The sequence below is a fragment of the Herpailurus yagouaroundi genome, unplaced genomic scaffold (genome assembly GCF_014898765.1).
Source record: "Herpailurus yagouaroundi ecotype Mexico unplaced genomic scaffold, PumYag 29, whole genome shotgun sequence".
Classification (NCBI taxonomy): Eukaryota; Metazoa; Chordata; class Mammalia; order Carnivora; family Felidae; genus Herpailurus; species Herpailurus yagouaroundi.
Window position 1 is genome coordinate 5549182 of NW_024412377.1, and position 13265 is coordinate 5562446.

The following is a 13265-nucleotide window of genomic DNA, read 5'->3' on the forward strand; positions in this document are numbered from 1 at the left end:
GTACTTTCAAATCAGTGGGAAAATATGGATTCTTTATTTAAAAAAAAATTTTTTTTAATGTTTATTTATTTCCGAGACAGAGAGAGACAGAGGATGAGTGGGGGAGGGGCAGAGAGAGAGGGGGACACAGAATCGGAAGCAGGCTCCAGGCTGCGAGCTGTCAGCACAGAGCCCGACGCGGGGCTCGAACTCATGGACCTCGAGGTCATGACCTGAGCCGAAGTTGGATGCTCAACCGACTGAGCCACCCAGGCGCCCCAGGATTCTTTATTTTTTAAAGGTTTATTTATTTTTGAGAGAGTACAACTGGGGGCGGGGGGTAGAGAGAGAGGGAGACTGAGGATCTGAAACAGGCTCTGTGGTGACAGCAGGGGGACTGATGTGGGGCTCAAACTCATGACCCACAAGATCATGACCCGAGCCAAAGCTGGGTGTTCATCCAACTGAGCCATCCAGGTGTCCTGGGAAAATATGGATTCTTAAATAAGTGTGAATAAAACAACTCCCTAGTTACCCGAAAGTGCAAATTGTATCCTTACTTCACCACTTATACTGAAATAAATTCCAGTTGTATCAAAAAGCACTTGAGAAAATTAGCATACGGGCATAAGATACAGTAAAATATAATCGTGAAAAGGGAAAGGCCTTTCTAATCATTGATGGAAAGTCTTAAATGAGAAGACAGGTGGATTCGCTCACATTACAAAAAATCTACACAACAAACAAAAACACTGTACTAGGTAGAAAGTAAAAAAAAAAAAAAAAAAAAAGCCACAGGGGAAGGACGTATACTCTGAATGCCCAACAGAGAGGGACGTGCTCTCTCCATTTACTCATTGGAACAAGTGAATACGAACGAAGAAAAATAAAGAAAAGTCTTCAAGAACAAGGAATCCTGGGTAAAGAATGTGCAGTTTCAGACCTCAGCTTTGGGAAGTCAGGATCGCACAGGGCCAAGCCCGACAGGTCGCCTCAGGTGAGGCCGCAGGGAGGCGGCAGGTGTCCCGGGAAATGGGACTGAAGCAGAGCAGAGTTGAGGATTTCCAGGAATAATCAGTGTCAAGGAATCTTCGCAAGTGAGGAATTTTCCGCACAGGGTGGGACCGAGGAGCTGGGACGTGTTGGTTTCAGAGTGCACCTGTGAGAGGTGTGAGCGGACACGCGGAGGTCTGTGTGCACAGGCCCGCGTGACACTTAATTCCGGGGCACAGAACACTCTTAAGAACGTGAGCTTTGGGGCGCCTGGGTGGCGCAGTCGGTTAGGCGTCCGACTTCAGCCAGGTCGCGATCTCGCGGTCCGTGAGTTCGAGCCCCGCGTCGGGCTCTGGGCTGGTGGCTCAGAGCCTGGAGCCTGTTTCCGATTCTGTGTCTCCCTCTCTCTCTGCCCCTCCCCCGTTCATGCTCTGTCTCTGTCCCAAAAATAAATAAACGTTGAAAAAAAAAAAAAAAAAAGAACGTGAGCTTTGCCTCTGAGAGTTGTCTGGAAGTTTGCAGGTTTCTAGTTTTCGTTTTGCTGTAATCTTTCCCCATTTTTCGTTTTTTTAAATGTTTATTTATTTATTTTGAGAGAGAGAGAGAGAGAGAGAGAGAGAGAGAGAGAGAGCAGGGGATGGGCAGAGAGAGAGGGAGAGACAGAATCCCAAGCAGTTTCCATGGCTCAGTGTGAAGCCTGATGTTGGGCTCGATCCCACTGTGAGATCATGACTTGAGCAGAAATCAAGAGTCAGAGGCTTAACTGACTGAGCCACCCAGGATCCATCCCGCCCACCCAGCCCCGCATTTTTAGGTCTTTGTGTCCGTTAACCTTGTGTGTAACAAGTCAAGTGGGGAGTTTCTTTCCCTCTGACAATCACTGTGAAGGAACATTGCCACTCAGTCACAATATCTGCAAAATCACTTTATGATTAAAGTAGGATACAGCCTGACTCAGCTGCATTCACGAATGCAATTAACCGGTGCACGTCCAAAACACGACGACGCGTGAAAAACCAAGTTTTCACCAGCAGAGAAAGACGCGAAGCAAAACATCTCAAGCCAATGGCATTGTCCCCCAAGAAAGCCACATGTCTGCGTTCAGCTGGTGTCTCCTAGGGCCATCCGTCTATGTGAGCCGACCAATGGGATGCCGGAGACTAAAAGGCTTTCCGTGCCGCAAGAAGCCCAGGAATTTCTGACACTCAATTCCAAGGGATAATGGTATAATTTTGGAGTAATTGTTACTAGTTACTAAAAATATTGCCCCAGCAGCATCTTACCTCTATAGTGTCTAGTGTAACTATTACGAGAGTAGGATCCCAGTCTTCATCAGACTATAACAACTCAGGGGCTCTTACTTGTACTGAATGCCAATGTCCTGGGTTAATAATGGCCGAATATTAATCTGAGAAAAACATTATGGGGCAGAGCCTGCCATCGGCCAGAACTGTAAGGAAGCCATAGCTTCCTAATGAGGCAGGGAATGTGGCTGACTAGAGATTGCTTTCGCCTGGCGTGGATTTTCACCCGTCTCCGTCACAAAAGTTTGGAGCCACTATACGGGGAAGGAGACAGAAGTCTTTTGCAAAGACCATTCGCTCCAAGCAATACAAGAAATACACCAGCTGAATTTTAGAGACAGATCATACTCTGACAAATTTTGATATGTTGACTCAAGTGGTAATGAAGTTAACCGTAACGTGTATATGGAAGTAATCAAATGCTGTGTCAGTTCTGAGTGGCAAGGTGGGAACATTCTAGGGGAAATGTCTATGTCTGTGAGCAGAATTTTAATGCAACCATTAGGAAATGGTTAAATCCTAATGAATTGTTAGGCAGTATACACATGAAAATTGAGAACATAATGTAAGAGTTGAGAAAAGTCTGTGGCTTAATAATTGTTGAAAAACAAAGCAGCGGCTTTGCTTAACTTTATTACAGTTACACAATGTATGTGCATAGACATACACATAGGAAAATACATGCCCCAAATAGAATTCATTATATAAGACATTTAGGTATATATTAAAAATATTTAATTGTAATATTCATGGTATTATAATAAAAGACAAATTTTTAAATGTTTATTTGTTTTTGAGAGAGAGAGAGAGAGAGAGAGACAGAGTCTGAGTGGGATAGGGGCAGAAAGAGAGGGAGACAAAGAATCCGAAGCAGACTCCAGGCTCCGAGCTGTCAGTCCAGAGCCCGACGCGGGGCTCGAGCTCACGAACTGCGAGATCATGATCTGAGCTGAAGTTGGACAGTTAACTGACTGAGCCACCCAGGCGCCCCTCATCCTGAAACCAGATTTTCCTATTTTCTAAAATATGACGCGGTTTTGATAGGATTGTATCTTGTTGCTGTTGGAAAATTGGAAAACTGACTTTCACGCATATGGCACAAGCGAGCAGAGACACACGTGATAAGATCTGGGAGATCTGAAAACGGTTCAGTGACTCCTTACTTCCTTTCCAGTGGGAAAGTATCTCCAGCCATCAGCCACTGCGGCCCCTGGGCTCAGGCTAAGCGCTGCGTCTCCCTCCCTCAGGGAGCAGTGCAAACACTCCTAACTGCTAGGCTGTTGTAATCCGTGAACAGGATGACGCAGGCAAAGCCCTCTGCGGAGTGGCAGAAGCATTATCGGAGAAAGTCAGACAATTACAATTAATAGGCTTTTAGAAACTGCTTCTACCTGGACACGCTATCTGTCTGACAATACACGAAACAAAAACGAAAGCAGAAACAAAAACAGAAACAAAAACAAGACAAAAAAACCTAAGCTAGTTTTGGCCTAATTTAGCAACTGTCAAACGGTATACTTAGCAACTGAGTTCCGTTAACCAACTTGTCCGAGGACACGCAGTTGGTGCCTGGGCCAGACCCTGCGTCTGTGAGAAGTAGCCCATGATGCCAACAACCACCCCGCCATGGTTTCCGAGGTTGCGCGAAGCCGTGGCAGCAGGTGCAATGAGGATGACATATGGGTCCAGCCGCAGGAGCTCCGTGTGACTGAAACAGAAGCCCCCGCATCAACCCTGATGAAGCCAGGGGACAGAGTTGGAAGAGGAGTGACCCCAAGTGCATGAAGAATTTGAAAACCCATCACAGCGTAGCGGGCGACCCATTTACAACGCTGTCCTGCTTTACGGCACGTTCCGTTCTGCACAAGGTGAGATTCCACAGCACACATGACGTCAGTCCAGGAAATTGTTCAGAAGACAGAACATCTGGGTAAGTGAACGGCCTGCGGGTCCGAGACAGGTGATTGTGTGCCAGCGATGCATAAAGGAGGACGTCTGTCCTGGTGGACTTCCTTCCTCTGGGAGCATTCAAGAGAATTCAGATCGTCAAGATGAGCTGAGTCTCCCAGCTAAATATTCCACGTTCACTCCATTTGGTATTAGAAAACACTATTCCCAGCAGTGAAAGAGTCACCGGTGAGAAGCGATGACTTTATTCTGCTTACGTCGTTTATTTATTTACCCCAGGTGACTTTATCTTGGGTAGAGCTCCAAATTAATAGAGCGTTTAAGCATCATTCTCTTAGCAAAGTCAAAAGTGCAGGGGAGATCTTACACATTTAGCCTCATTCTGTGTTTGATTAAGGATCGAGGCTCTCGGTTGCTTATATATAAATGTTCCCCAGGTCAAGATTATCCTGCCGAAGGTAAATCACCTAATGTGATTCCACTCAATGGGGGGGTGTATCTGTCTGCAGTTACATTGATTGGAATTTGGTCTTACAATGTTTAAAAAAGGTGGCATTTAGAGCTGTGTTTTCCTTCTTGCTTCTCCATATTTTTTCACTTGCTTTACAAGATTGTTCCCAATGGGAATGTGACCTTCCTGAGCCCGTGGTAAGATAAAATGCAGTGGCCCCATCTGCAGAGCCCTGAATGAATATAATCGGGAAAGGTAATTCCAGGAGGAATCAGAGCTCAGAAATCCTGGGCCTCAGTTTCCTGCGGTGAGCCACTAGTTGATGATGGAGAGACTCCGCGCCTTCTCCACTTTCCCTCTGCCATGCCCTCCCTCCTCTGAGAGCTTCGCACCAGCCCATGGGTCTAGAGGCATCATCTGATTCCCTATGAGATTCTGCTTTGGGTGATGGATATTAGTCTCTCCCCTGGTTGGTTGCAGGGCATTCATGGAGGCCAATCCAAAGCGGGAGGGTGGGGGCGCCTGGCTGGCTCAGTCGGTTGAGTGTCCGACTGGTGATTTCGGTTCAGGTCACGATCTCACAGGTTCGTGGGATCGAGCCCCATGTCATGCTCTGGGCTGGCAGCGCGGAGCCTGCTTGGGATTCTCTCTCCCGCTCTCTCTTCCCCTCCCCAGCTCGTGGGCACTATCTGTCTTTCTCTCAAAATAAATAAATAAATTAACTTTTAAAACAAGGTGGGGTAAGGGTGGAGGAAACAGCTCAGCCTACCCTGGACCTGCCCGCATCTAAGTTCCTCACTGGTGTGTGAAAGGTTGGCTCGATGGTGCAGCTCATGCCCCCTCACCGGACCTGTCCTCTGTGGGTCTACACCTCTGGATCTTCTTCAACTTGCCATGGGCAGAAGACGGCAGGATTCGATCTCCCTGAACACCAGCACCCTGTACTTCCCTTCTGCACTCACCGAGCATTGGCTCACTACAGGAAGTGTACCTGGACAAAGGTGAACTCAGTTGTCCCCGGCCTGGACACTGCTTGTGGGGGTCGAGGGGCCTAAAAACCCTACAGTATGATCACAAGGTTAAAACAAATTTCTAAGGATATTCTTAGCAGTCATGCCTTCACAAAGTCTATAATCTTCTTTGAACAAATTAAATCTTCCCGATCATTAATTTTTAAGAGGCCTAAGGGATCAGGTTTATGTGTGTGTTTTAGTTTTATTTTTCTCTGCACACTCTCAAGCCTCTACTTCCTCCAGGTAGAATTCAAAAGGAGAAAATGAACAGAAAGCCAAACAATGTTCCTTAGAATCTTCCGGAGACTTTAGGCTGAAACTCTGTGTCCTATTAATTTTGTGTGAATGGATTTTGGATTTATCCTTTTTCAGAGAAAAGAAGCAAAAGTGAAATCTGATATTATGCCCAAAATACATTGCTCTCTCAGCCCTTTTTATGTCTTTGTGATGATCAGATTTTTCTGATCTTTTCAGCAGTGCTCTTAGTATATTACAGAATAAATCCAGAAATGGAAAGTTTAAATTTAATAGCTGACACCAGGAAAGCTAAGTATTCATAATACAGGTTACAATGAAACTGACCTGCCTCAAACCTTGCCTAGAGTGGCCAGTATCGTATTCATCAGTTATAATTCACTAGTTCAGAAATTGTTCTGCTTGTATTACTTTTCTTTCTATTTGTTCCAACCACTCTAATAAAGCAGGCTATGAGAAACGATGTTGGATCTTGACATTTTTAATATCCTTAGGGTACTTCTCTAAAATGCATCTGAATTCAGATTTAATTAATTATGTGAATAACATAAATGGGAAAATAATTTCCTGCTCTTGATATATTAAGTTCAATAGAAAAATCTCAGCAAGAGAAATGGAGTGAAATTAGGTCCACATTATTATTTTAGAAAGGCTCATTTACTTTGATCCTTTTTAGCTCAATCACCAGAACTGAGCTGATATTCACTGAATTGATATGACTTTACTCATGGCAACACCATGCACAGAGGTAATGCTTTCTTGGGTAAATTTTCCCTAAGAAAAACCTTTGTAATGGTCATATTGCTGACTAATTTAATTTTAATTATAATTATTGGTAGAATATATATATATATATACACACACACACATATATATACATATATATAATATGTAATGTATATACATGTTAATGTTAGACTTATAATATATTGCTTATAATTTTAAGAAAGCTGTATATATATGATATATGATCTAGTATATAATTAATATATAAGTTAATATAAGATCTCATTAAATGGAAATGACGAGTAATGTGATGCTTCTCAAGATAATTTTCACTAACCAAGTAATTTGAAATCCAGAAATAATTTTGCCATTAGGCGATTATAAGGGAAAGAATTTAAGTAGAATCTCCTTTTATAAAACCTAACAGTTGTTAGATAGCAAGTTATAAAATGTAAATGAATGTAAAATAAATAATCTATATTTTATTCATGGACAAAATAAAAACAAATATTAAATGGATTATGATATCCCATATTTTTTGTACTGCCATGGAGAGATCTTTAAAAAAAACATATTGAAAAAATAAAAAGTAGGTATATTAAAATTCATAAAATTATGGTTAAGTTTACATATTTTACATGTACTCATAACTAATTTATGACAAGTTTACTACCCTAGCTCTAATGAAAGCAAACTCATTAATAATATTTTCAAAATTTATTTATTTGCCTTTTTTTTACTTTCAATTGAGAGAATTGAGACATTTGACAATTTCCCTTGAATAAATAATGAACTTAAATAAGTTTAAAGTAAATTTAGCTTACTGAATCTTTTTAAGAGGGCATCAGTGTACTGTTAAAAGAAATTACGAAGTCCACTTTCAAATTTGGGTAAGATCGTAGTAAACAAAATTTGCACATCAGGTTTAGAAGGTCCAAACCTGATATTGATGAAAACAATCAAAAATAAAAATAATGTAAAACAGTTATACGATAAAGTAATAAAAGGCAGTTTGTTTGATAGCAGTTGTGAAGGAGAACTTAAATGTAATATTTTTATAACTAGAGGCGGGCATATGGGTGATTTTGACTTATTCCAGATACTAGCAAAAGTTCTAAGTGTGTTGTCCTGTTTGCCTGGACTTTGTGATCTCTGTTGCCCCAAATCGGCACATACCAGACATGCTATAAGTCTTAACAACCCCGGCCTTGAAATATATGCTGGATTACCACGTGTGGTAACTGGTAAGTTATATCGGTATCTTGGAACTCAAAGCTCTTGTAGGGTCACCAGACTTAGCCAATAAAAATACAGAACACTCAGAGGCGCCTGAGTGCCTCAGTCAGTTGAGCATCCACCTCTTGATTTTAGCTCAGGTCATGATCTCGAGTTTTGTGGGATTGAGCCCTGCATCAGGCTGTGTGATGACAGCTCAGAACCTGCTTGGGATTCTCTCTCTCTCTCTCTCTCTCTGCCCCTTCTCTGCTCTCTCTCACTCTCTCGAAAAAATAAACTTAAAAATATGTATAAAATTGAAATAAAATTTCAATTTCAGATAAACAGGAAATAACTTTGTAGTATACATATGTTCCTTGCGGTATGAGGAACAGCTTTAAAAAAAATTTTTTTTTTAATCTTTATTTTTATTTTTGAGAGAGAGACAGCATGTGAGCAGGGGAGGAGCAGAGAGAGAGGGAGACACAGAATCGGAAGCAGGCTCCGGGCTCCGAGTCGTCAGCACAGAGCCTGACGTGGGGCTTGAACTCACAAACTGTGAGATCATGACCTGAGCCGAAGTCGGATGCTTCACCCACTGAGCCACCCAGGTGCCCCAGGAACATCTTAATACCGAAAAAAAAAAAAAAATCATTGTTTATCTGAAATTCAGACTTACCAGGGCTTCCCTACTTTCTCTGGCAGTCACAGGATCCAGATGAAGTGCTCTCAGAACTAACGCTCCTGTGTGTGTTGGCTCTTATTAGTTCATTTAATAAAGTACTGCAAGGAAGAGATGGCCTCACAAGGGAACTGGCTGGTTTGCAAGCAGAACTGAGAGGGAATAGGGACAGTGCGTTCGTTTCAGGGTTGGAAAATAGAACCGGCCATTAAAATAGTCTTGAAGGAAAAGGGAAAATTAAGCCTGCAGCCAACATGCCTTTTATAAAAGGACTGATCAGATTAAGGCCTTCTGGGAAATCCTTTCATTTGTACAAAATGGCGCCCAGGTAGGTAAAGGTAGGAAGTTCTGTGGTGACCGTTCAAGATAAGATCCTTTCTTCTTATGAAGATACATTTACAGGCAAAAATAGGAGTGTGTCAAATTCTTCAAAACTATTTTTCTCTGACACTGCTTAAGGCCCAGAATTTGATAAGAATTAATCTCATGTGTTAACACCTAAGTAGGACATGGAGGTGCAGCTTAAATATGAACGTGACGTACAGAGTGAGCTCTTTAGTGTTACCAGGATTTCCTCAAATATTTGGAGACTCGGTGTATTAGAGCTCTCCAAAAAGAAGAACCAATAAGATATATATAGCTCTGTTGAAAAAGATTTATTATGAAGGATTGCCTCACACGATTATGGAGCCTGAGAAGTCCCCTGATCTGCTGTTTGCAGGCTGGAGGCCCAGGAAGGCCAGTGGTTTTATTCCAGTCCGAACCTGAAGGCTTGGGGACCAGGAGACTCAATGGTGTAAGCTCCAGTCTGAGTCTGAAGGCCGGAGAAACAGAAGCTCGATGTCTGAGGGCAGGGGAAGATGGCTGCCTGAGCTCAACCCTTCCTCCCCCTTTTTGTTCTCTTCAGTCCCTCAAGGGATTGGAAGATGCCTGCCAACGCTGGTGAGGGCAATCTTCTTTATTCAGTCTACCAATTCAACTGCTAATTTGTTCTAGACACGCCCTCGTGGGCACAGCCAGAAATAATGTTTCATCAGTTTTCTGGGTACCCCTTGACCCCTTAGGTCAGTCGAATTGATGCATAGAATTAGCCATCACACTCAGATGTGGCCATCAGTTCTGAGGAATGTTCTTAGAATTTGCATGGATTACATGAACAATAATGCTGTGTGAGTTAGATCATTTTATACAAATTTGTGAGAACAATGCACGATACTCAGTACACTTCTTACTTTGGCCATGGCTTCTCTTTTATGATTTCTCTCTCTCTTTTTAAGTTTATTTATTTATTTTGAGAGAGAGAGAGAGAGAGAGAGAGAGAGAGAGAGAGAGAGAGGAGGGTCAGAGAGAGGGAGAGCGAGAATCCCAGTGAGGGTCTCCATCCCAGGAACCATGAGATCATGACCTGAGCCGAACATGGAGTCAGAGGCTCAATCCACTGAGCCCCCAGGGTGCCGTGATTTCGCTTTGTTTTCAGTGACACCAGTGTTGGTTGACGAGCTCAGCCACACTGGAACACGCATTGATCCCAAGATCAGCCCACACATACCCACCTCCTTAAATTTGTTCCCTCCAGCTTTCCCATGTGACTAAAAGCAAGAACCATTTCACTTTGGGTCCACGCTGTTGGCCTCACACATTGTTCATCCCAGAGTAGGGTCAGGAAATACACATTGGACCAGCAAATGAGGGCATATTTTTCCTCACTGAATAACCAACCGCCTGTTCTCCAAAGTCTATGCTCGTGTGGCATTCTACGTCATGCTCCCGGGCTAGCCCTGACCTAATTTTCTTGATAAATCATTTAGAAATCTTTGCTAGCCTCAGGAATCTTACTATCCAGTGATTCCAGAATACATGACTAGCTGAAACAAATTATCCAGTTTTGTACTGGCCTTTGATTTTAACTGAACTGCTGCTAAGCACAAGCATGAATGAAGATTCGTAACAGTCACAATAAAAGCCAACACCAGCCTTGTGTCATCTGACCTTCAGAATGAAAAGTGACCCTTTCCCTAAAAGTAGGAAAGTCCAAAGCTAACTAGAACTTATAGTAATTTACCTGTGAAGGTGTTAGGGGATTTAACAGTCCAGAGGGAGGGACAGTGAAGAAGTAAGTGCCTGATAACTGCAGTGTGCCCGGGTGAGGCTTAGCGTGGGTCATGCCTCTCTTCCGCCTGGAGTCCAGCCTGGGTGGGCAGGGGGCCTTCCAGAGGGAGGTGACACATTTGTCTGTGTAGCTGCTGCTGGCAGGCCCGCGTTGTCCTCGGCATGCTCTCAGCTTCAGATTTTAGGGGGGAAACTGAGGACAGGAAGTCAGGACTGCCACAGAGTTTTTACCTGCAACATTCTTTCCTGACTCTACCACCATATATTCTAGTCACTAAATAAAATGTCGAATCTCCAAGTTCAGAGACGTCTAAATGACTTTCCAAAAATCCAAATTCCAAATTCATTTGGGCAACATCCCACGAAGTGAGCACGGGCACATGACTCCTACCATTGTCGCTGGAAGTCGTTGTAGCGCGGGTGCCATCTCAATACATGCCGTTGCGATTTGTTTTATTCTAATTGCCATCCATATGGCCATACATTTCTGACAAAGACACTATTGGCTGACATGTCCCAAGGCAGAGAATAAATTCAGGTTGTAGATGAATTTGTCAATTTTCAACGATCTCATGCAGACATTGTCTTCAATCTCTGGCGGTTGATGCGGATAAATAATGCATGGGTCCAAATAGATCCTTTGCCCAGTTTTTCCATGTCCCTACCATCCATTATGTTTAAGATAAAAGCCTAAAATGCAAATGGGCCATCTCTACATGCTGCACCTGCCTCTCACTCTTTCTTGTGATGGTCTCTTCTTCTTTTCTCTTCATCAGTTTTTGCTCTACCTGAGGGTATGGTGAGCGAAAACCATACATCTTTTCTGTTCTTTTGAAGTAAACAAGAATTCTAATTAACAATTGTCCACAATAATAGATCTCAAAATTTTCTTTCTCATGGAAATAAAAAGATTTCAATCTAGTCAATGCAGACAGATGTCTGCACATACAGTCCTCTTTACTGTTTTTTTTTTTCATCATGCAATGTTATTAAGCATCCTAGTTTATTTCAGCACCCAACTTAAAATGAAAGGTTTAATGAAACTCTGTGACTATTTCTTCCTGCATTGGGGGACTACGATGAGCTGTTTTCCAAAACTGGCAAGATGGAAAAAATCCTCTGCGGGTTAAATCACAAAGGGATTAAAAGAAAGATTTTCAAAGTGGGTGAAAGCAAGGGTTTGCAAAATCATCCTGCACAGCACGGGGATAGTAAACCAGGCTCTGCCGTAGCTGACTGAAGGAACCAAGGTATCTAAATATAGAATGTGTCCATTAAAAATGGGCTTTCTAAGAGGGTGCATGGCCCCCTGCAGATTCATGGTGGGCATCCCTCAGGACTGTTCTCGGTAAGGTTGCAAGAGTCTTGAGAAGAAGGCCAGTTATTACAGAATTCGATGCTGTTCTGGTTCCTGATCCCATCCCATCAGGCGTCCCCACTCTCCGCTCTGCAGCTGCAACATGGTGAAGCCTATGCACAAGGGGCAATAGACAACGACAGTATCATTTAATTGATATTGAGACAGCGAATAATCCAGTACAGAACTTTGGCTCAACCTCAGTGATGGACTAGGACATTCTTTATTGCTTGATCCACATCCAACTTTTGGAAAGGTGCCACCCTCTTGTTGGTCGTTGGGTAGACTTGAGGTGGGGGCAAGTCAATGTCCCCAGGGGTCCCTGAGTCCGTTCACCCTCCAGAGAGACCAAAGCGTATGAGGCCTGGGTGTATGTCCTTAATGCTCGGTGTCCTTAATGCTCACGTCCATTAGAAATTGTGCTTCAGCAAAAGTTTTGGAGATGAATTACTTGGATTATAGATAATACAATATATCAAGATAAAAATGCAAGCAGGTTACAAAAATGTCATCTAGTTTTGTAAAAATAACATTATCTGTGTCAGTGTATAAAACAGACACAGCCATAATCAATCATACACAGCTAACTGTGCATAAGGAAACAATTCTGATGTACAAAATAAAATCTAAACTGTCAGGATTAGTTTTCTAAGGGGAGAGAGTATATTATGGGGTACTTTCTGCTTTATACCCCACTGTATTGTTTGATTACTTTAATATTCATATGCATTACATCAAGAAAAAATAAATAACAAATTACAACAAAGACCTATAATTTCAAAAAAAAAATCATTAAATGTGTTGAAATATTGAAAATATTATTTCAATTGGATATGTGTATGGACTTGTTGGTGATAGTTTCACAAAAAAAATTTTTAATTTCACTCAAATTTCATAGTATAAGTATATACATATCTCCTAACTCATTGAGGGAGGAAGGAAGGAAGGAAGGGAGGAAGGAAGGAAGGAAGGAAGGAAGGGTGGGAGGAAAGAAGGAAGAAAATATTTCCATATTTTTACATGTCAATCATAATGTAATAAAGTGATTTTAAGCGTAGTCTCATTCTCTTATCCTATGATGATGATAGATGCTTATTATACGTATCCATTCTTTCACTCAGTAAAGAACTTTGTCCTCTAGGGTCTTGGTAACACAGAGAAAGACTGCAGGGGCCATGAAATATCTCTTCAAGCCATGGTGAATCGTTCTACTCCTGGGAAATGGGTCATAAAGTGGAGATACAGATTGATTTCATATTTTCAACTTATCTGT